The sequence below is a fragment of the Nomia melanderi genome, chromosome 3, assembly GCF_051020985.1.
Source record: "Nomia melanderi isolate GNS246 chromosome 3, iyNomMela1, whole genome shotgun sequence".
In the NCBI taxonomy this organism is placed as follows: Eukaryota; Metazoa; Arthropoda; class Insecta; order Hymenoptera; family Halictidae; genus Nomia; species Nomia melanderi.
Genome location: NC_135001.1, coordinates 15,829,436 through 15,852,248, shown reverse-complemented (window position 1 = coordinate 15,852,248; position 22,813 = coordinate 15,829,436). Strand labels below are relative to the sequence as shown.

The 22,813-nt window shown below is 34.2% G+C and overlaps 1 protein-coding gene and 1 long non-coding RNA gene across 7 annotated transcripts in view; one reads left to right on the top strand and one right to left on the bottom strand.

Moving 5' to 3' along the window:
- The window catches only part of LOC116429438 (uncharacterized), a 98,163-nt gene that overhangs the window by 40,618 nt on the left and 34,732 nt on the right, over positions 1-22,813 (bottom strand). The window lies entirely within an intron of this gene.
- Positions 6,862-16,689, top strand: LOC143174406 (uncharacterized). Its single transcript, XR_012998297.1, has 3 exons — positions 6,862-7,099; positions 13,096-13,418; positions 16,120-16,689. It is a non-coding gene; the product is annotated as an uncharacterized LOC143174406 (long non-coding RNA).

Below are 22,813 nucleotides of genomic sequence, written 5' to 3'. Positions count from 1 at the left end.
ATATTATTTTTTTTATGTTTTAAGAGTTTTTTCTTCTTATTTAAATAGACTTAAGTCATTTTCAAAATGAACGGCTCATTTGTTCGTAGGCAATTATAATTTTTGTTCACCGAAGTAATACTCAGCTCTTTATGTTTGTTACGGCATTAACACTTGTTTTCAAACAAAACCTATTTATCTAATGACTAAATCAATATGGTACGAGGAAATAGTAGATAGTAAAGTCACGAAACGTTTCGCTAACCGACACCATTCAATATGCGCCGTCGAGAACTGAACTCCATTTACTTATGACATTACCACATGGAACAACGTAACGTGGAATATCTAACTTAACTTGTATAAAAATTAACTCGACCTTAAAATCTCCTCCACTAATAAATCTACGTAAAGATTAATATCGTATCATGTTTCCCTTCGTGCTAAACAACTTCCATGTCAATATTTTTACCATAGTTTCAATGTCTGGCGAAATATTAAACCTTTCACGTTTAAACATAACACTCTATATATAACTGTCTAATTATACTGGAAAAGGTTTAAAAGTCCATGCTAAATTTCGAAATAAATACATTCGTGGGTGTATGGACATAAACAACACAAGGGTGTATAATCAGAGACACCTAGTAGAAGAATATACAAGCCACAAAAGAAGCAGGTAACTGCAAATAAGTATTATAAGTAGATACTATAGGCATCCCATGGTAATAAGTACGATAAAATCAATACAGTGAACACTGGATCAATGCAACACTCAACGGAACCGGAAGGTTATAATTATGAAGAGGTATTTAGAATCGAATCAACCCGAAGACACCAAGATTTTAGCATGGTGAACGTAGAAAAGGACAACTCGAGTGAAGGAGAACGAAAAACTGAGAGTTGAAGCGTTCGACAACAAAAGCTTCAACCTTCAACACAAAAATCAAGCTTGTTTATTTTTAATTTTTGGATGAATGAAATTTTCACCATCGTGTTTCTTGTGTTTTTCTAATTAAAACGACGCCAAACACGATAGAAGAGAAGGGAAAGAATGAAGAGAGAATTCGACTCGTCTAAAAAAAGAGGTAGGTTCCATTAGAAAAGATAATGTTATTGTCGTACGAAAAATCTACAACCATAAGTATACGCAAAATGTTACACCATTCATGTTTACGTTGTAACATTGTTTCCTAAGTTCAACTAGAAGAAAGATATCGTTCGACACAATGGCGTGAATCGCTCTATATATAAATAGATAAAAGTACATATTAGTAACAGTAAGACAGTTAAGAAAACCACTAGATAGATAGAAGGCGGAAGTAATAAGGAAAAATGTCATTCAAGTCTTATTATCGGCGTTAGCTTGCCACTTGTATTTCTCGAGTTCTTTCCTATAAAATTTTTAATGAGGTTAACCTTTATCATCAGCAAACGTAATTCTACGTGGAACTAAAAGTGCTCATCCAACCACTCTGGTCAGATCATTCAACAGAGTTTATGACGTCAAACGAGCCTAACATTTAAAACTTCACCTATTTTTTATACAGACAACGATCAAATGAACCCAGACCGTCATACGTCTCTTAATGGAAGCGATATGAAATTTCACGTTAATTTACGTGATATAAAAAAAATGCGACCAGTTTGGGCCCATGAATGACGAACGTGGTCACGGAAACGCGGTTTCAAAGCAATTTATCTGCGTAGCAAGGAATGGCTGTGTACACACGAGTATCGAATATCGTCGAAGTAATTGATGTCGCGTGTTTCCGGTCTAACGACAAAGATAAATCGCCTGTTCGATAAACTGGTATTTTCTCTACAAGCCGTCTATGCGCTAATATAGGATAACACCATCAGGCTGGGAGCTTTCCCCGTTTCCTTAATTACTCGCCGTAAAATTCTTTGATCTGATAGTACTTTATGAATATCTCTTGTCTCGTATAGTAGATTGCATGTACGTACATTAAGGTGTGAATTATTTAGGCGCTTATCTATCATTGCAGAATTGTGTTTTCGCTAGGACTTGAATCGATGCCCGAGAAAGCACATCGAAGTAAGTTAAAATATCGTTTTCAGTGAAGCACTGTTGTGAATCGAAGATGCTTAAATTTTCAATTCATTCAAGCATCGTTATATGTAGAATGTATTTATAACTCTAATGAATGTAGACGATTCTATTCTATTGAAGTATTTATATTTGGAAGATATCTTTCGATCAAAAATATAATAAACTCAGACGAGCTGAACGGACCCACCTCCCCAAAACTTTCACATAACTCGAATCGTAGTCTTTCTCCAGTTATATAATTTATTACATCGAATACTTTTTACTGGAAAGAAAGAATTTCAATTTTATTCTTGTTTCTATAACAAATGTATTACAGGTTGTACCATAAGTTTCTTTCGCGATCGCTCCGCACCGTTTAATCTGGTAGAAATTTTGGTACATAATTCAATAACATCAGGTAAAGCATCAAATATTGTGCATCCATTATGTATTCATACGACAAAAGAAATTTTTAAGATAGCCTAATACAACTTCTTTGCAAATCAATTCGTATATACGTAAGAAATCACGGCAATTAAGCGGATACTACAACTGGTCCTTGCGCTAATCTTATCACATTTCGAGAACGAGGTCCTCTGACCGGATAGAACGAAAAAATTCAGCGATCGTAAATCCAGAAAGCCACAACGTGAGGCAACATGGCAGAAACCTGGCAGAGGGAAATAAACACGCTGATCGCGATCGAGTGAAATGGATGTAACGAAAGCCTGCGAAACCCTTGCGGTTGATTAAGTAAAGGGGTCAGTGGGCAGGCAAGGTTACATACTGGATAATCTTGCATATGATAAAGATACCAACGAGATCAGAATAACAATAATCAATTAGAACTAATAATCAATTAGAACAGATTCTCGAAAGTAGTTCTTATTAGGTTCAATAAGGAACTAGAAATATTTCTATTGATTTCTCGTATGGTTTTACCAATAAAGTAGAAGTGATTCGTGAAAATAATTTGTATTCCTTCAGAACCAGAACACAGCAAGTGAACTGTGAATGATTTTGCAAACAGAGATTTTTACAGATTAATTTACATACACTGAAAACAAATAAAAATGTGGTTTCTCTATTACGAGTCTCTGTCAAGAATTGTATGAAAAAATAATCCCATTATAAATTCATAAGATCCACGCACAGTCTGTTTATAACGATCTTACAGATGCATGAATAAAAAAATGTATAGATCTTTTCTTCGAGACATTGATACAAGAACATTATTCATCCTTTAACCCTTTAGCTTCCGGTGGACTAGTTTCGAAGTCACCAGTAAAAGGTGACCTGTTTTTTTGAAAGTTGGAATAGCATTTGTTATAAAAATATTTATTTTTGTTAAAAATGATAAGTTAATGTATTTTACGTCAATAGATCCCATAAGGTTCCCATAAGTTTTTATTTGAGACTTGAACATTCTCAATTATGATTAATAATAAGCTCGCTGAATTTCTGTCGATAAGAAAAATAAATTAGATCTGAAAATTCGATACCCTTTTTACAAAAATTAAACATTTAATTATAAACAAAAAGAAACAAATCCATTTTAATTTCGATAATTATCCACATTTCCTATGTATTTATTACATCCATCAAATAATTATCCACTCCGTCCGGATATAGCGAAGTTGCCAACACATTCTTCGACTTGTTCAAATTTTTAAAGCATGAATCAGTTAGATAGTGCTGAAGCGAGTGGAAACGGCGGAAAAAGGCAATAGTGAAGAGTAAGCGCATGCGGCAGAACTTTCCAACTCATAAAATGAATAAGTTCGATCGTTGCTCTCGTTTTATGAGACTGTGCATTGTTATATTGCAGAATCACTTGCCAGTTTCAGTGCCGATCTTTTCTACTAGATTTAGATCTTTAAACCTTAAACTATTGGACCTTTTTTTCTTTGATTATATTAGAAAAATAAATTAAAATGAATAATAACCGGTTGTATACTGTAACAAAACGATAAAACGATAGAATAATCCCCACCTTTAAATCAGATATTATCAGATTATCAGATAATTATTTCATAAAATAGACCCCAAATACTATTGGGAAAGACAACGATGCAATTCAAGCGGCTTGTTTGCCGAATTGAAATTTTTAATTACGCTTTGAGACCTACTAATCCGTTAATAGTCTAAGGATTAACCAATTAACTTAAAATAATACTACTTTTTAAAATGGTAAATTATTTTTTTTTTTCAGATAAACGTGTAATTGTTCTTCGTTTTGCTTTAGCTTTTCATTGGAATATATTACAAATGCATTTGACCTGCGTTAGCCGAGTATACACTTCAATATTTAATTTTCCTGCGAGCATTATCAGAGATTTCTGAAATTAAACTCCACAGTTAATAGGTCAAACGCGTCCGCTAATTTTAATAAGGCTCAAACCTGAATGTTTCGACTAGTTTGAACAACTCGCAATAAGTTACGAATTTCATACCCCGCCAAGTGCACAGCAATAATTTCTTTGTAAATACGAGAATATTTGGTTTTGTAACTTTGCAATAGAAGTCCCTTTTTATACTTTAATGTATTACTTTTCAGAAATATGTAAACAGTAAGCGGTTTGGTTAAATTGAACAAAACAAAGGAGTTATTAGGTATCGGGAAAAGTTCGTGTGGATCTTAAATCAAAATTTAAAAACAGAGGACGTTTTTGTACAATAACTTTATTTCATTTGATACGAACAGCATAAACATAACTTGTCGCTAATACCAATTTCATTCATGAAATTAGTGAAATACTAATTGAAATTGAATCTCATTTCATTTCTAACAAGAAAATCGCATGGACCTTTTCCGGTATCTAATACAAAAATATTAGCAGTGTCCTTATATTCTGCTTATAGTTACATGATTCTATTACATTGAAAATATATAAAAATCAAATCGTTGAATCGCCAAGATACCTCTACTCTCTGGAAATGTACGAAGTAGTCCTGATGTAGTACGTGACAAAAATCACGGAAACCACTGGAATTTTAAATGGTTCTGCGTGTAAACCACGATTATTGGATAATGGAATCGCTGCCAACGTTCCTATTTACAAGAACTTAAGTGACAGATAAGTTTAGAGAAAGTGTCACAACGTTCTTGTTTGAGAACATAATCGTAAAGTAACATCGAGCGTTCGGAATGGAATCATCAAAATGTCGACCTGTTTAACTGAATACCGCAATCAAGAAATTATATGTTACAAAGACGCAATTTAAATGCAACAGCTTGCAAGGTATAATATAAGTTTAATAAAGATGCAAAGTTCAGTTTCACCGTAAAAGATCGTAAAGGAATTGTTAGAATGTATACCACTGATTCTCAGAAATGTTTACCAAGCTTTGTTGTATTCAACACTGCGATAGAACTATGACAAAAGAGGAGAGGAAAAGTACAATAAGAAGTTACGGAAAGTTACCCATAGAACTTACGATGCACGTTCAGTTAGCAACTTTATACACGCATGTATACAGTGTACACATACACTAGTGCATAGAAGCATTTAATACTAAAACTACCAAGCATTTAATATGATCAATATGTAATCCTTATAGAAGTTGTAATAATAAACGTTTTTAGTTTCTTCATGTATTCATTATAGCATTCGAGTGAAGCTATTTATTTTTAATATCATTTCACATGTGTAACACTTTTAGGATATCGTTAACTGGGCAATAAGAAAACTAAAATCAATCATTTTGATCGGTAAGATAGTTATAGTAAAATTGATACATTTATAATCAGAATGTTTTCTCCAGATAATAGATATTTTGAAATCTCCATATGTATGATATGTATACGTTTCATTAACATCAAATAGCACACGTCTGCAATGTCTATTTCTATTTTACAGTGAGGCCCCGGACTTACTTATGTCTTATTTGGTTCAAAAGTCGACACAGAACGCAGACATGTATGCGAACATACATATCTGTAGATATGTATATTTCTTAGATTAGATAAATCAATTCGGCTAGATAAACATGGAATAATAATAATGCAATTCAATCAAATGACTAAATCTTATACTTTTTCCATTTCGTGTACTTCGCTTTATGAAGCCGTGCGGCATTCAGTTAAAACAAAACACGTAGAACAACAGATATTGGTTAAAAACAATTGACTACCGCACTGCGCCGAGACAACGTAACTGTGAAACAGCGTAAATCCGGAGGACGTAACTCGGGGCCCTACTGTACATCGATTTGAAATACTTTTGTGGGCCAGCGTGCATACGATTTATGTAAAACTTTCTCCGCCGTTCGCTTCGCGGGGATAATCGCTTTGAGAATCGGGCGGCTCGTTTAGCGGTACCGGGAAAAGAAAGATACCGAAAGAGTTACGTCGATTACAGTATAAACCGTACTAAATAACAGCGTGCATGCGAGCACGCTATGAAAACGAGCCGGCAGTGGCAGCTGCCGACTGCCACGACCGCGACCACGACCACGACCACAACTCGTCCGCGAGGTCGTCGTTCTACCAGGCAATCTATACCAGCAAGTTTAGCGGTACTTTTCTTCGAGCAGCGCCTTGTTAAAGCACGTGCCACCGACAGTGAGATACTACCGACGGTTTGACTTTCCACGACAACGCTTCTGCTATGTCAAAACCACGCTGCGCCAACATTCCTCGTCACTGATACAGTGAACCGATTCAATTCTTACCGAATCGCTACTTTTCTAGAATTAGATCATTCTTGAGCTTTAGTTGGTCATTCAGTACAGTGAGGCTCGCTTAAATTCCACAGAGATCTGCTCGGCTAAATTCCACAGTACCCCCCCCCCCCCCCCCCCCACACTACTCACTGTCTCGAGCTCAGTGCAACGTGATTCCAGCAGGCAAGGACGGAAAGTGAATACAATTGACAGAAACGGGATAAACGTAGTTCGTGGTGCATCAATTGCAATAATTTTAACCTTAGCTTCCTAATCATAGTACCAGTGAATTTCTGAGATCGTTCTGATTGAAATGAGCACAAACGCGATATAAATCGGTCTGGTTTTACCGGTTTAGAGCAAATGAACCTTTAATTTCGTCGATTCGTACGATTCTGCAGTGTGAGTAGCACAAATCATGCCAAATTGCTTCTTTATAGGATATACAATACTTCTTGAAACATAAATGATAATTCTTTTTCTTGCTAACGTTCTTTTAATGAATGGATTTGTTTCTAAACGAACGCTTGTGGCTTGCGATTTTTCGTGCACGTCAGTATTCTAATAGCCTTGTGTGAATGAATATTACTAACTTCTTTGACTTACAACGTTTTTCATTGAAACGTTGCACACGTTTTATTGGCGAGTTCTAATATCTGTTTGAAAATGTGATAGACCGCATAATGGTATACAGATGATATGGTTTTAATCGTATGGCTCACTGAAAACATTTAAATACATTTCCGGTCGATAAGGTTCAGAAACAAAAGATGTATTCATCAGGACAAGACGTCCTCGCTCAATAAAACGTTAATTAATGGCTAAGAAGGCTGTTTTCATTTACTTAGAAGCTTCAATTAGCATCAACGAGTAGTCTTATTAGCAGACTGCAGACATTTATGTGTTTGCAACAAAATAAAGATATTTAAATTTTTACAATGTTTATATAACATCGAGTATATGGAAAATTTATTGTAAAGATAATCCGTTGTTATTCGACATGGATCATCAGAAATTTATTTTTAAAAACTGGAAATTAAAACTTCAATTTTCGATTCCTGTAAATCACAATTTTCGTTCATTTTAAGCGTTGTCATTAAGGTGCTTAATAAATAAAGGGCAAAATTGACCGAAACAATAAAACAAAGAATGACGTGTGTCTGGAGACACCATGTCATGTCTACAGTTAAAAAATATATTGGACGGAAATGTTCATGGTGTGGTATCAACAACCTTTCGATTATCTTGAATAAGAATCGTGAAGTGAAATTCTATGAAAGCACGATTGAATGACTAACAGGGAGAGGAAAAATGATTGAATTACTGCCGCCCATGAACACGTGCATGAACACTGTCGACTTAAAGCATTTAATTGCCCGTGGCAATAACTACAATGGTTTACCGACTTTTTATTTTGTGTCGTTAGTTTCAATTACTTGCTGTGCACGGGAGGACAATGAACTAAAAAATATTCATTTCTATTTACGATCACATTTATTTCACCCTTCAAGATAATAAAATCTACGTTACGATCAAGTTTCTTAGAATTTAAATATCATTTCGAATAGATTGAAATGCTTTTTAACACGTCCGCGACCAACGTTTGTTTCAGTGACAATTTTCGTAGTTGTAGTATTTCATTAAATGCAACAAATCGCCTTTGTAAAATGCAAATGAAATTCAAGATAAAATCTCGCCAACTTCCCACACGCTACATCATGCGTTACGATTTCAGATAAACACATGCAAGAAAGCAATTTCATTTTCTTTGCGTGAGATACAAAATGTTGATCGTCACAAATACTTGATGATGATCGCGAAGGTGTTAAACAACGGAATTGTCTAACTGATATCAGGTATTGGAAATTCTTTCTCGAAATTGAAAGTTACACAAACAACTTTAGCCGACTCATGAAAACCATACGTCCTAATGAATGAATTTTAACTTTCACCTGTAAAAATTTAAATGTTTTTTTTAAATATTTAAACAATTTAAATATTAAAATATTAAGCTGCTGTTTAAATTTTTAATTTGTGATACTTAAGGAATATTTTTAAAAAATTTAGAAGCAATAACGTAGAAAATGATAAAATGTTACAGTAATACAATTCTAAGAAGCAAAAATATTCTCTCTTTCAATAAATTGGAAAGCAGCAAACATGATTTTGTTATTTACTAGCCCAAGCATCGTTCAAAAAGTGACAATTTAGCCTGTTATTAATGAATCCTTCGTCGAAATTTTAAAAGCGTGACTAAATAATCTAGTTCATAGAAATCGTGTATCTGTAAAAGTAGGTTCCATTTGAAACCGTCAGTAACATTGATATAAGAAAAGAAATGTAAAATGGTGGAACGATACAGTCGAAAATAGATTTCACGTGAACCTTGTGTCCCCCGGTTAATAAATTTAAACGGAACAATGCGTCCTGTGCTATAAGCTAATATAAAAGATTAAATAAGAATAGAAACGAGATCGAAAATCGAACATAATCGCTAGTTAAAATTGACGATCAGCTGGGGTCATAGATCAACGATTAAATGCGTAATTGTATCCAATCAAGCGAAATCATGACCCGTATATATTATAGCTGCCTCTGCTTACAGGGTGTATGCGGTAACTGGGACAGGCTATAACTTACTTTCTGGTGAAGTTCGAGAAAAATCATAAAAAAAGTTTTTGCATTATTTGACAGGCTCTATCATACTGCAGTGACGGTTCTTTTTATAAATGCATTGATACAGTTTCAAAGAAAGTGCAATCGCACATTTTATTACATTATAGTCTATGCTTCTTTTAGATAAATCGTGTTTTCGAGTAATTTAATTTGACAACAGTCTGAAATATTCTGATCGAAATTCAATATTTTCCGACATATTTCACTTTTAAAATTCAGTGTTATGCAAATACCTTGTTACATTGGAAGCACTAATTATTTTCCTTATTAACTATTTGCTATTTTATTTATTAACAGCGCGCTGACAATGGATTTCCAAAGTAAAATATCTTAAAGGATATTGTGCTTTCAATGATAAAGATTTCTTATGTAAAACGATACGAAGACACAATTTATGTAATAAAAACAGAATTTCATTTTAAAAAATGCTTTTTAACTGGCTCAGTGCACTATGAAGAAAACAGCACGACAGGGTGATAGCGCCTGTCAAATAGTAAAAAGTATCCCTTTATGATTTTTTATTAACTTTACCAGGAACAAAGTTATAGTCTGCACCAGTTACTAGATACTCCCTGTATACAACGTACTCTGAGGAAGCAATTTCTAAAGAGGTCATGGTATTGTTTGAAACGGTTCTCTTTGAAATCCATCTAATTAGTAACGTGTCAACGTTATACGCTAATTGTCATTGTAAATAACGAGTACTTATGTAGATTGAAATTCACCCAAATTATTTCTGTGGAATGAAAAGTCAGAAGACATTTTTTCGCCTTATTAATTCAGGAAAGACTAATAAACGGTTTCTCCAGCTCACAAATATTAAACATGTATCATTTCTATCCTGTACAATATTTCAAAAAAATGATTTATAATTGCTTATGTCTTCAAAATTGATATTAAAGAATAACTTTTGTTTTAATGGAAATATTATTTTTCTAAAGAAACGTTAAAAAATAAAGGGTTATGCACGCAAACAAGTTTGCTTATGTAGTTTCTAAGCTTGCTAAAAAAAGATAAAATTAACGTTATGATTGTAGCAAAAGGCATTCGGTTAGTTTTCAGAAAAATACTCAAAAAATGTAGAAAAACGCATAGTTTTGGTATATTCTAATATCAAGTCCTTAACAGCGATAGTCTCCATATTATACGCTCATAAAAATTCATCAAGATGGTTGTCATATGAGGAGACAATTCAAGAAAAGACAACAAAAATTGTGAAACGAACTGGATATGTAGACAGGTTCGAAAACTTTGTCCTGTGTCGAAAACAGATTCGGAAAATATTTTGGAACGAGAATGGAACAATCCAACGGCGGAATGTATGAAAATTACTCGCGCGTATGCTAATTATAGTACGGAGAGTAATAGAGAAACGCGGCGGATTCCTCGATGAGAAGAAAATAGAAATATTTGTCTACTTTTTAGTAAGATATGTTTATATACAATAGTATGTATAATAATAGTATAGTATAATATAATAACAAATATTTTGATATAAGGAAAAATTCGTTTAACCAGTTAACTGCGTTCGACGCGTATACACGTCATCTTGAAACGCAAAATGGTACTCATTTTTTCCACGATCAATTCTTTATTTTTTTAAATAAACAAGTAATTTTTCTTCGTTTCGCTGCAGTTTTTCATTAGAATATATTACAGATGCATTTGCCCTGCGTTTGACAAGTATTTTTATTATTTAATTATATCGCGCTTACAATGAAAGATTCTTCAAAATAAATTCCACAGTTAACTGGTTGAATCTTTTAACAATGATTATATTTCATCTTTTCCCAGATTTGAATACAAATGTGATAACTATCCTACAACTTGTGAGCGTGCACGTGTATGATTACTTGTTTTCTACGCCAGAAAGCAAGCATTCATGTGAAGCAAAATGAAAAAACTTGCGCATATAAAAAAGTATCAAATCATTCCACAACTAACGTTTACTATCTGATGTCAACTTTTAGTGTAGAGTATTATTATTAACATTCACCTTTAACAGCCGATGAACATTGATCTCTATGATCGTTTTTCAACTAACATGTTAGTTTTTAATTCTCTTTCCGTCAGTCTTATTATATATTAAACCAAAAGAATCACTCAATGTCTATTTGAAAGATTTTCTTTACATCAAATATATTATCAACTGAGATATGTTGCAACCATCGAATTAATAGTTGAACTGGTACGAGTTTTTAATAATTCTACCTGCAGGTATCTATGACGTATCTGCCTCTAACATAGAGAATTTTTCAGTGATTCAATGACGATTGAGCGCAATTTTGTCAAAACTTAAAAGCTGGGAACAAAACACAATTTTTTAACTGCTAAAACAGCAAATAAAGAATTATCTATTATATGGGAAACAATCATGAAAAATAACGATCGATAAACCATTGATTAATAAAAAGAAATGTAAATATTTTACACTGAAAGTTAGTGTCAATGAATGATAGCAATATGGCACGACCTGATAAGTATTTCCTTGTTTTTCGTTTAATGGGAGAATGTAGTGTTGATAAAGGATGAAGTGTATGAATCAAATGTCGCAAATCGTAGCTTATCGCATGGAAAACTGTAGTTCAAAAATGACGGAAATCGGAACCAACAACAAACAACTTGTCTATCTTATCTGTTTGCAGTTTCTCTGCGTTTAGAATACTTTTTGAATTCCTAAGTTTTCGTTGAAGCGGGACGTGTGATAAACTTTGTCGTCTGGAGGTCGTTCAGAATCATTTATCAACTATCGAATACTAAGTGTGACGCAAAGTCAACGAAACTGACAATCGAAGTAACTTGTAGTGATAAATATACGAGCTAACTGTGACTAATAACAAATACATATTCACGCAAATATAAATGACACAAATGAAATAAATGATATGGATAACATAGATAACATAAATCACACGGATGACGTAAATGACATAGGTTTCAAATGATAATTTCAAAGAACTAGAATCAAAGTAAAAATTGTATACATCGGTAAGACTTCTATTTTCCAGCTTTTATTTAAATTGTTGTCGCAGGACGAATGCACCTAGGGTATATTTGAATGAAAAACCAGAATAAAACGAAGAAGAATTACATGTTTATCTGATAAATAAGATCAAGCTTTAAGATGACGTGTATACTTGTCGAACAATTCGAGACAAATCTTCATACTTACATGTTCTTGGCACGTTAACAACAATAGTAACCTTTACAGGCACAATGTTGCCACTTGGCAGCACAGTTATCGTTTATTACGTCGTTTTAGGAATTTCGGTATGTTTCAAAAGTAACAACTGTCTGAGAAATGTTCACCATTTTTAACACAGAACAACCGCACCCGTCGGAATGACGGGTTTCAGTTTTCATATTTCGCAATTATTGATATCTTAAAAGCTTTGAATATCCGAAATGATTTGAAAAATAAATAGTTTCACTTCAATATTATAATCCATATATGAAGAAACCGAAAAAAGATCTATTGTCATGACTTTTGTAAGGATTATATATTAATCGTGTTAAACGCTCGGTTATTCTAGTGCTAATTACATTTAGATTTGTCGAATTCGGGTTAAAATTTTCATCGCGAATCTGGCACGGTGTTATAGGAGGAGGAGTAGTTAAGTAACGAATAGTTCCGAAAATAATTGTATTCGTAGATTGAAATGGAACGTTCTATGTATCCTATGTGAAGAAATGATCTCGAGTTTTCCGTGGAATAATTTCAGATAGAGGCAACCATACATTGCAAAAATGATAAGTTGGCTAACCGGACAGAGACAACATCGGAGCAAGAGAGGCAAAAGAGGCAAGAGGAGCAAGGAGGGTTCTCCGTTCTCAACTCCTAACTCCACCTTTGACGCTTTCGTAACTCCCTGTAGCACTCCGCCATGCAATCCGATGTGTAGATGGAACTGTTTCGACCAATAACGAAAATTCGTGTCACAGAAGATAGGACCATTAAACCTGAACCAGTGGTGGGGCTACCAAGCGCCAATCAGACCCACACTCTTTGCCGAACCAACTTGTTTCGACACTGCAGAACAATTTGGTAATATGTTTCCTCGCTTATCTATTTATGATAATTATCTACAGATATAACTGCTTATCGATCCGATTATAAACATAAATTATACATGTATGTTCGTACCGTATTGACTTTGCTCGTCCTTTCGTTCGAAGCAACAAAAATAGACCGTAATATAGAAATCTACTACTAGAACACGCATTTTATGCATTTATACAATATTTCACTTAAGATTAGACACAGTAAAATAAAGATCGGAGCTTTCAAATTGCTTTGAAACAATTACAATAAGACAACTGATGTCGAATCAAAATATTTAGTACCATAAACTAAATAATTATGAAAACTGATACCATACTATTAATAATTAGTTCTAATGCCATTTGTCCTTGCTATGAAAGAGAACGTAATATTATACGGAACATTCAAAATTCTCGTGGGAGTCAATGTATTAACACTTTCGCTACCGCTTCTAATCGAGGCAACCACTTACTAATTAACAATATGATTTTCGTTAAGACATAGAAGTGTATGATTTTATTTACAAAGCTCTGTAACTTCAAAATCAAAGTGTAAGGTAATTTCGTTATGTCGTTCTTTCGTTTCACAGCAGAGTAATTTCAACGGATTATCCACTGTTAAGCATTTGTAATTGGAAAGCTCATTAACCTACTAACTGTGGAATTTAATTTCAGAAATCTCTGATAATGCTCGCAAGGGAATCAAATAATGAAGTATATACTCGTCTAACGCAAGCCAAATGCACCATAATATATTCTAACGAAGGTCTAAAGCAGAACGAAGAAGAATTACATGTTTATCTAAGAACATAAATAATTTATCGTTGAAAGAATTAGTATCATCTTGATTTTAAAATGGCGTGTATATTCGCCGAACGCAGTTAACTGGTTAATAGGCTTTCGGTAGATAAAGTGTTGATGAATGAAATTGGCATATATATCTATGTAAAATACATAAAGACAAAATTCTTCGCGTGAGATTCTGTCGAGTTTCTGAATTCGTTGTCAATGCAAGGGATGTAATAGAAGGAGCGAGATACGTTACGCCACACGTCCATGTGGACTGCCGCGTGCAAGGACTCGTTTACTTTTATTTCGTGTCTTTCTCGCTCGGTGCTATTCGCTTCTCTTTTTCGAAAGTCTGCTCATCGTTAAGCAGAGCTACGTGACGGTACAACTGAAATTATTATCGGGACGCTAAAAAGTTCGATAAAGTGCAACGAAACACTGTATTATACCCTGAAAGTAGAATGATATTATTGTCGAAAGAATGGAATAATTACTGGCGTTATTGAATGAAATTTCAGCTTGAAAAATACTTCCCTCCCTCTGATTTATATTATGTAAACAACGGTAACATAATATTATATTAAGTCTAATAATTACTGAGCGATATATTGAGGGAACTTTAAGTCTTCCTCAGTATTAACTAAAGAAAATGTCTGGTATTAACTTTTTAATAATTAATGGAATATTTACTACTCATAATTGAAACCAATTAGACTGTCCAAGTCAATCTAATTATAAATTGGTATTATAAGTTCTTTATGATTTTGTTCTATCTCGTAGAACTTTTTATATAGGGTAATTCCGAGGAAGATGGCTGTGTTTTCCTTGAAAACCATTTAAATGAAAACTAAAAGAATTAGAATATCAGATTTAATTTCTAAATAAACTTTAATTACTTTTGTATAAAGTAATCAACAAAAATAAAAATTACGAATAAAAAAACATCAATTGTAATTGTGATTGTGATTGAATCATTTTTTATGGAAAATAATTGAACAGGACATCTCTCTCGCAATTACCCTACAACTCATGTAATATTTATATATCATAATATAAGTAATCATAATTTATAAAAATTATTATATTTTGGAATGTATACGAATGCAACGATTATATGAACAGGACATTCGGAGGTTGATAAACGAACGCGATGGAACCTTCATATTTCAAAGTGTTTCTATTACGTATAAAATGTTACATAAATACGTTATATAAAATGTAAAATTGATTTCACACGAATTTGAATAACCGAGTCATCGTGATAATGGAACACGAGAAGATATACGTACAATGTTATTAAGTAAGAACAACTTATTAACTAAAGTGACTGTAACCTTTCGTTTTCCATTGCCTAGATTAAAATATTCTGTTTGTTCTTAATTACGTATTTGAAATATTTGGAATTTCATCATTTTCTCCCGGAAACATTTTTTTCATGAAATCAATATTTGTAAGGAAAACGGAACAATTAAGACTTACAATTAGTAATGGTGTCTATCATGTATTTTATTATTAGTTACCATGGTTCCTTATCTACTTGCAAAAAAAACTGTTCAAACGTTCAGGCTCCAACTTCATTACAAACGTTAACTCACCATAGATCATCAAACACGTTCGAATATGCTGAGTGTTGCCCAGGCTTGTTAACCAATCTTGTTCGACACGTTGATTACTTGGTTTTTGTGAACATTAGATTTTAAATACTAGTGTGAGTACTGATCTAATGGATTCAATATCTAAGGAGCTGGCAAGGAAAAGGAATCAGGAATTACCTAACCATTTCCCAGAAAATCCGGCGAAGTTTGAACAATTTTTTTGAAGATAGACGAGGAACCATGACAACATAAAACAAACTGTAACTCGAAAACAAAGATTCGCAGGGTATTTATTTATATGAACTTTTCTGCTTATTTTAGTATGCTGGATTCGCCCCTGCTCTACTTGCCACGTGCCACAGAACACTCTGCATGTATATGTAACTAAAAAGAACTCCTTGACATTATTAGAATTCTAACTTTTCAAAGTTTTTGCATACCTACGAAATATCAAGCAGTTTTTCGTTAATTCTTTGCCAACATTTTTCTATCTATCTCGAAAATCTTAATGTATGTGAAAATACGAATAAAAATTGAATGGTTTTCTTAATTCAGTAGTTTTAATTTAATGATCGGTAGTTATTTATTTTAAAAGAACACCACGCCAACGGCAATGACCTTCGCGTACGTTGTTAAGGACACGATTCTGAGTAATTCTTCCTAAAAACTTAGTTAACACCTTGCCGTATTATTTACTTTTGCTATTAAGCTCGTGCAAAATGTTTCTATCGATAGTTTAGGAGAAACGCAAAGAAATTGTCCCCTCCATTTTAAGCACAAATTTACTTTCAAAATAATATATTGGTAACAGCAAAGTAATTTTTTACTTTGATCTATGCTCATTGAACAATTATGTTTATTGATGTTTATTAAACTAATCCCGAAATATTCATCACAAGTCTCACTCGTCATTGTTTGGTAAGGGGTTAAGGACCTTTTATAGTTATTGAGATATTCGTAAAGAATATAGAGATAATATAGAGATACACCCAACAATTTCAATGACCTTGAAATATATTGTCAAGGACATTATTCTGTACAACTTACCTTTGTGCAGATAATTATTGTTTGGCTTTAGTTTGAAAATTATACGTAGAAATATATTCAATATTACATACTAACGTGCTGTGTAGATCATGTTTGTGTTCGGTCTGGATTAATTTACTTAACACTACATTTACGGAACTCGTCACTTTGACGGATATCGAATTTTCTAAACGTTATTTCGTAACAGTTTAAGTCGATTTTGATTCGTGCAATTATGCGAATACGCATTACAATACTTTGCTGTTAAAGCTATAATTTTCGCAATTTATACAGACGGACGCGTAATTTTCTAGGAACGATAGAATAAAGTGTAGAATAAACCTCCGTAAATTTAGTGCTAATCCAGTTGCCCAGCAGCCGGCAACCTATTACTAGTACATTTGATAATTACCAATCGCAGTTATCCTTATTTATTACTGAACCTGATCCCAATGTAACATAAATTTAACCCATACCTCAACAAATGTATGACATAACATTAACATATTTTTGCAAATTTACACGAATATTTCAAAACCTGTATGAAACCGCCGATCCAGTTATTAAGAAAAGGTACTTACAATTAAAATCAAGTCCTTAATATATATATATCAACGTTAAGGTCATCGACGTGGTGTCCCTAAAATAAATATTTACCTAACGGTCTTTAATTAATAATTTAAAAATTGTTCGACATTTGTTGAACAAAAGAAAATATATTTCCCATTTACTTCGTCTAATATGTATTTTATAAAAAACAATGAACATTAAATATTCATTATAAAAGTTTCTACGTCACTTTTAAATTAGAAATCATGAATTAAAATTTGCAAAACTTTCTCTTTTTAATTTATTTTCATACTGAATACAAATTGCCAATTATCAAAGAGTTCAAAAAAGACATTTACATCGTGGAACAGACAAAAAGTTACAGAAAGGCATTCACTGATAATTTAATTATTTATAGAACACCTGTACATTTGTATAAATTGCAAGGATCGAAATATTTTTCGCAAACAATTCGTATACTTGCACTAGCACTTAATATTTAACACATTATATTTTGTATTACGGCGAATATATCAAACACACTGCACATTAAATAAATGTAAAAAGGAACGATAAAAAAAAAGTATAGTCATTTCTTTACCTCTTGGAGCGACGCAGCTTTGAATCCTCCCGCGAGTAAAATCCTTGTACGAAGCATAGCATTATAGGTCTCTTCAGAGAAGCACCGACTTCCCCCATGCACTTTAGATATGTACGTAATATTTCCCCAAGAAATTCCTCGAACGTTTGTTCGTTCGAAAATTAAGGCCACGAAACAAAGAGAAATGTTATCCTTCACTACACTTAACCTTAGTATCCATGGCACGTCATCGAAGGCACTAATTAAGTATTCGTTATGCGTGTTCCGGGCAATCACGATTTTAACGCGATCTCATTTTCGATCGAGTGTTCAGAACGATTATCATCGTTGATCTCGATGTATCGAAAGCCACGTTCGCCGGCTCTTCACGTGTCCGAACGACTGCTTCGACAGTCGCGTGAAAAACACAGGGTTCGTGACACTTTGTCGTGCATGGTTGTCAAGGGTTGCGATACGGCCCTTAAGGGTATCGCTGTACGGTTGCCAAGCCAACGACTACAACATCAAGAAAACAGTCCCGCCATTAAGCTTCCTGCACTACAGTCACAAATATACGACAGCCAACAATTTGTTAATTTTCCGTGAATTTTCTTATCCATTTATCAACCGCGGTATTACAGAATATTACACGCGTCCGTTCTGTTTCCACCGTTAACCTATTCAAAATATTCGAGTCAGTTATACGCGGTGAACAAATACGAAACTGGTAAACACTTTTCTCGAGGAAGATAAATCGATCGACGAAATGATTTTGCACCTGGACGATCGCGATAAAGGTAAATGTCCTCGATTCTCCGCAAATTCACTGATTTCGATCGAATACACGACAAACCATCAAGTACCATCGAAACGCTGTGATTAATAGATAAATGTTTTTTTACCGGCGGAGCGCTGTGCGAGGAATGAACGACACCGGTGTCTTTCCTCGCGTTTCACTTCTCACGTAAACAAAAGAAGAATGATTCCCATCGAGCTCATCACAGTTCCAATTTCTCTAGAGCAGGGTTTTCCAAAGTAGCGATTTACAAATTAAACAATAGAAAGGAACGACAAAAGAAATAAGAAAAACACTTTTTTGTTTAAAGAACATTGATTGTGATTTATTTATTAATCTGTTTCCTTTTACTTTGCTCTTATTTCAATAAAATTAATATACTTATTATGCGATTAAATACGCATGGTTCAAAACAACAGATATAAAGCCTTCGGCTAATAACAGATTAAATGAGCACAATAATTCGCGCAAAGATTATATCACTAATTTATCACACATGTGCCGAATTACATTATATTTTTTACACTGGATCAGCCAAATAAGATTTAGAAACCGCTACTTCAGAGAACGTGTCGTTCACCACGGAATCAGTGCAAAACGAAGTATTATAATAAATACTAAAATAACTAGCAAATAGTAAACAGTCTATTTTATTTCAAATATACACGTAAAAATTTCAAAAACAAATATCACATTTATTGTAATAATTAAAAAAATTTCAAAATTATATCCGAAAATTATAGTCGATTCGAAGGATATTGCGGATAAATAACCAATGATATTTCATTTTAGGTTCATTACGGATATAAAATATTATTTTATCTGAACCGTACACCGTCTGATATTCGAAATATTTCCTAGAGAAAATTTTACCAAACTATGACGAAGATTGAGCCGGTACCGGTCACTCATACAATCGTATCGACAGCACACACGCGTCACATCTCGTTTCACGGGTCGAAAACAGTGCGGAGCGTGGTACAACAATCGAAAGAGACTTTCCCGCTGAAGAACACGAGATGAGCGGAGATGAGGGAGGGGGTTGACGCTGAGAAACAGGAGGATGGGAGGGGTGCCGGGGGGAGGACCAGTGGACGGAAGAACTGGGGAGATCGTTCACCGGCTATGATGTATCGTACGCGGAAAATTGACGGATTTCAAAGATGTTCGGACGAGTACTGGAACGACGCACTGGTTCCAAGTGTTCCAACGGTCAAGATGGCGGTACGGAAGTGGCGGGTACGGCATGGCTCGGCATCGTGCGATCCGCACACGCGTTTCTAACCTTTACCCAACGAACTGTCTACCGTGAACGGAGGATGACACAGCCGCGGACCGCACGAAAGGAGACGACACGAGCAAATCGTGTCTCTGTCCGCCACTGGCACGGCCGACTACGCGCCGTTCCTCTTTCTATGCCGGCAGCGCCTACACAGTGTCGTGTTCGTACGCTCGCTCGATATGTCCTGCCTCCTCCCGGCTATACTATCTTCATCCTAACTCCCTCCTTCGACTCTTCACCTCCCCCCACCCCGTCCCGGTTGTTCACGCGCCACAATCGTCTTCTTCGCTCGCTTCCGTTGCCCGTGAAGGGTTAGGGTTAGGTTGGAGGCAGACTACTTTGGCCGCCTCGAGCTCGTTAGGGAAAGACAACGCGAGAGATCGAGAGCCATGTAAACAGACGCGTAAACAGAAGCGTAACGTTATCGGTTCGTTTCATGGAATATCTTTAATACGAGATTTTCGTTTTTGGGAAATTAAAGCTTTCGGATGAAAATCCTGCGGAATTTCAGAATGTTCGTCGCGAAAATTGTATCGTGACGTGCGTCTGGGTTTTTCGATAAATTGTGGTTTTTAAGGATAGTTCTCTGTGAACATTAACTTTAGTAAGGCTATGAGAGGAGGAATGTGGATTTGAATATGGTAGCTACGAAATGATAGTTTTTTTAGGACGGAACTTCAGAAGATAGGAGCTATATAGAAGAATATTATTTGTTCAAGGAAGTAATAAAATAAATATAAAAATTCTTTAAAATTAAATATTATTGGATTCGTTGTGCAAGCACGGACGGTCGAATGTCTTGTAAATATCAATCCGAATGAAAAGAGAAAACATCTTTGAACTATTAAGAGAAAGCGTTCTCAACATTACCAGTCGTCGTTATCTTTTTCAACAAAGTCAGACGAGGCCGGTAAATACGTATGCGTTTATATAAAAATGATGTTAGCACTTTGCCTTGCGATTTATTTTGACTAACATTCCTGTTTACGCTGTTTAATTTTCTCGCCACCCTATAGACACGATTATTATAAAGAAAATTGAAATATTACAGCTTCAATGGAATTTACTTATGAAATTAGGAATATTATTTTAGTTACGATACAACACATGAGCAAGACTCGTCATTTTCACTCAAGGGGTTAATAATCACGTTACAGCTACTTCCAGGGTTAAGAGAAGTGGGATTTATTTTCATGTACGAATATCACAATTTAATAATTTTATAAGGACAGATACTGGGATTGAAATAAAAATATTTTTGCCATATCTGGAAAGTTGTCCTGCAATGTTATACAAGAATAAATTAACCCTTACGACCTGAAGATAGTTTAAACATAGTGGTCGTTAAGGGATGATTGATTAAACAAAGGACAAAGAAGTCTTTGAGAACCTGTGGTCGAGAACGGGCGTAAGAAAAACTATACCCACAAAGATTGCAATATTATATATATTTATAAAGAAATTGTTATGATAAATGTTATTGTTTGTTAAAAATATTGTCGTGAACCAGTACGTTGAAATGCAGCGATATAATGTTTCACTTAACCTATCCAGAGCTAGGTGTAAATACATTGCAATGTATATTGCTTTTGCTACCTTGAAAAGATTCCAGAGCTCAAATTACTCGAGACATTAAATATACAGTACAAAACTAATAACTCGTTTAACTTTATTGTATCAGAGTGCATTATTTAATCCTTAATGAACTTGAACCTTAATGAAATATGTATATACATTATATATCAAATCAATATATAAGATTTCGTAATATACGCCGAAAAACTGTCATGTTGATTTTAATGACAAATATTTGAAAAATCGAAATACAGGATTTACGTCGAAAAACTGTTGTATTGATTTTAATGACACGAGTAGTATTTGAGAAATAATATGAATGATATCGGAGTTTCCGCTCACAAGTTCCTTCATCGTCGATGTATTTCATAGATTCGATCGATAGAAATATGATAGGAAGCCAATTCTATGTGACGCAAATCCATGTCGGTTGTCATACGAGGCTTCCGTGAGTTGTCGCTGCCCGTCGGATTAATTGCGGGCCTTCCGACTGTTATTCCTAGCCTTGCTGTTTTTTATTCTCGACCGGATCCTTGTCTTATAAAGTAGCACTAGTACGGTCAGTAGCGAATGTCATACTGCACACTAGACTGAATTTATAAATTTTGTGACATTTTCCTATGAGCATTTCTATTTGATTTGTATCGGTACCTAAACACCCATAAAAAATTAATAAAACTCAATGATCATTCTAACTCTAGTAAATACTTAAACATGTTTACTACATACTTTTCGTCTTCATTCGTTTTAAGTTGAACCGATGTAAAAGTATAAATGCATTTTTTGAGTTATTTAGCATTTTTTCAACATTTATCTCGTCAAAGAATTAACATTGTCAGATAAAAGAATGATTGTTCGTAACGTGCTTATCAAAGAAGGCAATGCTCGATGAGATGAAGAAAATAGTAGAAATTTGTTGCACTTAGATAAGAATTGTCTCTTAAATTACAAATGTTACTGTAGTTTTAGAAACTGGAGTATTTCCAATACTTTTTGTCTCTATGTAATTGTGCAAGAATAATTTTCTGCCTCGCGACATAAATTATTACTGTCAGCAGCTATTAGCAATATATCGTACAATCGTGCTGAATTATAATGTCCGTTTTCCTGAGTGTTTACTGTCCGCAGTCATCTTCGACGTTTCTTGGAACTGCATCCTCGGAATGGAGTTCGCGTTATCTCAGAGTTAGGATAAAGATCTATCAGC